The following is a 6,667-nucleotide window of genomic DNA, read 5'->3' on the forward strand; positions in this document are numbered from 1 at the left end:
AACTTTCTCCTTCAATGTTTATGGTCCAATTAGTCCCCTACCGTTCAAACCGAAGAGGGACTTATGGTTTGCGCTCTATGAGTATGTCAGTCTGTCACACTTTTCTGGACCCTGCGATAACTTTAAAAGTTCTTCATATTTTTTCATGAAACTTGAATCATGGACTGATGGAAATATGGGATAATGCATGTCATTTTGTTCGTATGTCAAGGATTCTGGTTGCTATGGCAACAAATAGACTAGAAATATTGCTGAAATGGTGGATCCTGCGATAACTTTAAAAGTTCTTCATATTTTTTCATGAAACTTGAAACATGGATTAATGGCAATATGTAGATTATGCACATCATTTAATTATGTTCCTACGTCAAGAATTCTGGTTGCTATGGCAACAAATAAATTATAGATATTGCTGAAAATGGTGGATCCTGCGTAGGTAGGGGACTTTAGTTGCTTGGCAATAGTCTTGTTTAAAATCCATTTAAATACTAACGAAGTAATGCTCCGAAAATTAAATAAACTGAAAGCCAATATCCATGTTAATAATGAAGTCATTATTATGGCACTTGTACAAGACACTTTTTCTAAAAGTCATCTATCTTTATATGATGTATTATCTACCACCGTTCACTGCTTTTCAAGTTTTTCTCAACACCACAAAATAAAGCTTAGTAATTGAGATCCATAAAAAAAAAACAAGAGCTGTCTCCATCGGAAGACAAATGCCCCCAAAAAACGCTTTTTCGAAACCTAAACGCAGATTTCGAAACCTAAACGCAGACCGTAAGTTCAAGGTCAAGGTCAAAAGGGTCAACAGCTGTGTGCGTATGGAAAGGCCTTGTCCATATACACATGCATATCAAATATGAACGTTACATCTGAAGCGACATAGAAGCTATGAGCATTTTCGAGCGGAAACGCCATTTTTTGATGATTTAAGGGCCGTAACTCATCAGTGCCTGGGTAAATGTGGCTGGTAATCGAACTTAACCTAGATTTTATTACCTTACACATTTTTATGAAGTGTGGTGAAGATCCGATGACAATTGCTTGAGTTATTGAGCGGAAACGAGAAAAAAACTCAATTTTTCGATGATTCAAGGGCAGTTACTAAGGAGTGTCTTGGTCAATTTGGCTGATTATCAAACTTTACCTAGATCTTATGACCTTACACATTTTTATGAAGTGTGGCGAAGATCCTATGACATTTGGTCAAGTTATTGAGCGGATCACGATAAATAACAACACAATTTGTCGATGATTCAAGGGCCGTAACTCAGGAGTGCCTGGGTAAATTTGGCCGATTATCGAACTTGACCTAGATGTAATTGCCTTACACATTTTCATGAAGTTTGGTGAAGATCCTATGACATTTATTCGAGTTATTGAGCGGAAACGAGAAAAAACGCATTTTTTCGATGATTCAAGGGCCGTAACTCAAAAGTGTCGTGGTCAATTTTGCCGATTATCGAACTTGACCTAGATGCTATTGCCTTACACATTTTCATGAAGTGTGGCGAAGATCCTATGACATTTGCTCGAGTTATTGAGCGAAAATAAGAAAAAAAATACGATGATTCAAGGGCCGTAACTCAGGAGTGTCTGGGTCAATTTTGCCGATTATCGAACTTCACCTAGATGTTATTGCCTTACACATTTTCATGGAGTTTGGTGAAGATTTAATGACAAGTGCTCGAGTTATTGAGCGGAAACATGAAAACCCCCAATTTAACGATGATTAAAGGGCCGTAACTCAATAGTGTCTCTGTAAATTTGGCCGATTATCGAACTTGACCTAGATGTTATTGCCTTACACATTTTCATGAAGTTTGGTGAAGATCTGATGACAATTGCTTGACTTATTGAGCGGAAACTAATCCGGACGGACAAACGAACGGACTAACTAACTAACTCACGGACGGTGCGATTTAATATGCCCCCAGAACCTATGTTCTGGCATAAAAATAGAGGCCATGTGCAAGAAGTAAACAAGAGGGCCAAGATGGCCCTAGGTCGCTCACCTAATTAAAAATTTGACAATCTAAGGTCATTAATTCTGGCATTTATTATGTGATTTTGCTCATTATCAAACTTGACTGAGATCTTGTGGCCATATAGCTTCTCAGCAACCTTGATACAGAATGCTTGAGAAATGTGAATGCTAGAGTGTTTACAAACCAGATGTGGACAGACGGACGGACGGCGGACTAAGACCGATCCTAAAACCTCACCTGAGCAATCAGGTGAGCTAAAAATGTTGTATTTTTCACCGATCTGAGCCATTTTCCAACTTGTCCAAGATATCAATAAAACAATTTTTTAAAGTCAAATTCATTTTAATTATTAACTACGTACCTGCTATCTATAGTTACCACTTCCGTAGGTTGGTTATATAATCCGGAAAATTTCTGGAGCCGCCACCCTGATTCCGTATTTTAGACTAGGGCGGAATATAGTGTATCGCAACCTTGCAAAAAGCAACACTCTACCTTCAGTCTTCTTCCAATATTATCTAAAAATATTAGTCGAAAAGCGGGGTGGAGGGTGGGCCTCACCGATAGCAGGTAAGTATTTAATAATTAAAATGAATTTTGCTTATTTTTTTTTAAATGTCATTAATACGTTACCTGCTATCTATAGCTGAATGTGCAGATGCGGTGGGAAGGTTCGCGTATAGCTCCCCAATCCCATATAGGGGAGTTGATATAAAGCAAGAAATCCTGGCTGACACAACAAAGGGACGAAGCTATCGGATCAAAATGATGATGGTCGTCTTCGACAGAAAGAGCATGAATTTCACTTCTCCGTTTGGCTGAAGCCATAGTAAGAAGGAAAATGGTCTTCCAGTTTAAGGAAATGTTAGGAAGCCTGATGAAAGGGTTCATCAGGAACGTAGTAAGCGATTAAAGAACGCAAGCCAACACCATTAAGGGGTAAAGGAACGAGAAACAGAGCGTTGAAGTTCCATGGTTAGCTCATGAAATAGGTAGTTCAGCATAGACGTGTGATGACTTACGAAAAGTTTTGCGAAGCATACCCCGTAATTACTCTTAGTTTTCGGACACTCTTAGTTTTCGGACATCCTCTTTTTTAGCCAAGATAATTATTTTTCGTGACTCTATATTTATGGAGATACGGATTTTCGTCCATAATTAATGACTCAAATTTTTCGGACAGTATATTTTACTAGTTTAATAGATTTCTGCCCTGTTTTCGCTTATCTGGGACCCTTCGATCATGAAGTTTTACAACCGGATTAACGTTATAAAACCTGGCATAGAATGCCCTGAGGGCAAAGGACCATTAATAATGCATTATTGGGTAGATTGCCATGTACACATGTAAAATGAACAATAGTTTCACCCAACAACATTTGAAATGATATCGTATTCATGAAGCAGTACGGTTGTTTTTTATGACGTTTTTATATACCATTTCAGGTAAGAGATTGCAAATAAGTGAGGTTGTACTTTAATTAAAGCAGGGAAAGGAGAGTACAACACAATCAAATTATTGCACATTTATTAATTGGTTTTACTAAATTGTAATAATTGACAAACAACCATAACATGTTTGTCTCTAAATTTTCGGACACTAGTAATTTTATTATATTTTTGGTATCTAAATTTTCGGACATGAAAAAATTTAATTATTTTTAAGTGTCCGAAAACTTAGAGTAATTACGGTTGTCTGTATCCTTGATGGAGATAAGAGAAAGTTTTTTATCATCAAAAAGATAGACAAGAAAAACCTCTATGAGTCTAGCAGAGTGATTGAGGAGTTCAATATGCCCTCGAAAACACCAGTCAGAGAAAAGCTTCCAGAAAGCATCGCAGATTGTTCTGGTGGTCGTTCTCCTTGCAGAGGCGACGTGAATTGAAGCCCTAACAGAAAAACGTTCTTCTGTAGGGATTTTCAAATAATGGCCAGACTTGTAGTAAAATATGTCTGGAGCATATGAAATCTATCTCTCTGAGATAGGAAATATGACCTGTGAGTAAGTTTCCTGGAAAAATCGTACAGGAGACTGAGAGGGTCGTTAAACCAGAATCTCCTGGGCCACCAAGGGGCGACCAGGAGGATCTGGCAAGAGCTCACCTTGATACTCCAAGATAGAGGAATACAATGGGTGAGATATAGGCGTAAGAGTGCAGTAGGTCTCAAGTGGACGAAAGTGCGACATTCGCCAACGCTGCTGAATCGTAAACTGGACTCACTAACACAGGAAGTCTGTGGTTGTCTCTGGTCGCAAACAGGTAGACCAGTGGATACCGAATGTTAGAAAAATCTAGCTGGTCACTTCCTGATGAAATGTGCAATCTGACAGAAGGAACTGGTGTTTGCAAGACAAAATGTCCGACAGGGCGTTGAGACGACCTGGTTTGTGTTTGAACGAGAGAGAAATGTTGAGGTTCTTGCAAAGAAAGAAGTTCCTGGTTTCCAGATACAGGGGATGATCATGTATACACCATTGTGCCTGGATGTTAACCCCGACTGATGTGTTTTTTGTTGACACCATCACACAGAAGTCGCGAAGATATGTTGGAAACGAGAAACAGCTAGAAAGACTGCTAGCTTTTCGAGATTGTTTATGTGCAAATGATACTCCTGAGGAGACCACATACCTGAGATGATCAGGCTGAGTGGTTCCAGGCAAGCGCCCCCAACCTTCCCTGCTCGCATCCGTACGAGATGTAAGGAAAGTTGCGATGGAAGAAGCGGTACTCCTGCCAAGAAAGTCAAGAAAGTCTCCTAGTCTAGTCACCACTGAATGTGGGGAACTTAAGACGGAAGGAAGGGAATCTGTGTAAGCGGATTGCTCTGAGATAAATTCCAACAAATTTAGAGAAAGTGCTGAAGAGGACGTATTCTTTCGGAAAAGACGTCCCAGCAGAAAGATCGGGGACCGGACCGGTAAAAGTCCGACCGGTGGCCGGAGCCTCATGGTCAAGAATGGGTGTGGAATGAAATTCACTACAACCCGAAATTTCCCCACTCCGACTAGACTTGAAAGTCGGTAGAATAGAAAAGTGTAGAACACTTAATTATAAGACATCGATATGCGAAGTGCAGAAGTATGGCTGCAACTGGTACCTCCGGCATGGAGGTGTGTTGGTAGAAAGGGAAAACCCTCGGAGTGACCTTAGGGACGTCCGCCCTTGCCGGTGGAAGGCTTGAAAGTCTTCTGATCCGGCTTGGGTTTGCCCTTTATTTAAGAAACCTTTCCAGACAAATTCCGATAGGAAGACGACCTACCTATTAAAGAAGACGGCCTGTTAGAGGCCGGATGTGAAATAGAAGAAGGCCTTTTAGAGAAAAAGGTTGTCCTTCTTAGTATTCTTGGCTGTCGGGGTTGCCGTGTGCTTAGAAGCTGGACGCTAAAGAACCCCTAGGCGCTGGCCAGAGTTGTTTCTCGTTAGAGAAGCAAAGATCTGGTCTTCCCGGTCAGCCGTGATTGCCGCCTTTATCCTGCCTCCAAAAAGGGAATCTGATGTGAAAGGAGCAATTCTGAGCGAGTTCACTCTGGTTCCAACAAGAAAATTGAGACATAGAAGAGAGGAATCGGTGCCTCCGGATCCTTAGCATCTCGGGCCTGAGTCCTATAGTTCCCAAGCCATCTACAAGGCCGTGGCCGCATGCGGTCAAGCTGGTAGGTAGACCTATGGATCGGTCCTCTCTCGGTTACCTTTTCTCCAGCATGGAGTAAGGAACTGAGATAGAGGTAGAAGCAACTGGCATAGTAAGCAAAAGCTTGTTATTGTAAGGATCTAGACCCGGCAGTTTGGAAAGGTCCAAACCGGTAGTCGGGTCGGGTACAGGGGACTTGTAGCTTTTACCGCCATAAGCGGTTAAAGCCGAGTCAGGTCCTTATGGGCTTACCATGGCAATGGAGCAGGCTAATTATTTGGGTTCCAGTGACTGGAAAACATACATTGTAGTCGAGCCACTTCGATGGCGGATATTGACACGAGACATCGCCTTGCTAATCCTGCCGAGCTCACTTTGCGGGCAAACTGTTCGGTAACGGTGACTGCAAAGCCTGTAGCCGACAGGGAAGGGACAGGTAAAAATAATGTATAGACCTGATTAATAGAGGCAAAATAGTAATGTTCGGTCTCAACGTTAGACTCTAAGCCCGCTTCAACCGAACCATCTGCAAGTGGTATGTATGTAGCCGGCTGAGTCAGAAGTAGGAATACCAGATGAAGGTATTTCATGAGCTTCTATTATTGAAAGGCACAAGTGTCCTGGAGACTGCTGAATCCACACAGTATTGGACTCGATGGAGTAGCAGCAGAGGTATACGACTAGGTAACCTAGAAAATACCCGTTGGTCGAAGCAGACGATGAATCGTGCTTAGATGAATCAAAGGAGGTTATTATATGACCGGTGACGTCACCGGGTAATAGCCGGTGATCGGTGACCGGACCGGTCAATGACCGATGATCGTACTGGTCATAATATGACCGGTGAGTGATGTCACCGGGTAATACCCAGTGACTGGTGCCTGTGACCGGTCCCTGCTACCGGGAACCGGACCGGTCCCAGGTGATTGGACCGGACCGGTCAATGACCAGTGACCGGACCGGTCATATTATGACCGGTGACATTAACGGTAAAAGACCGAATTATGGCGGGAGCCATATGGTCTGACATCGACCGACG

Source organism: Dreissena polymorpha, chromosome 1, assembly GCF_020536995.1.
Source record: "Dreissena polymorpha isolate Duluth1 chromosome 1, UMN_Dpol_1.0, whole genome shotgun sequence".
NCBI classification, from domain to species: domain Eukaryota; kingdom Metazoa; phylum Mollusca; class Bivalvia; order Myida; family Dreissenidae; genus Dreissena; species Dreissena polymorpha.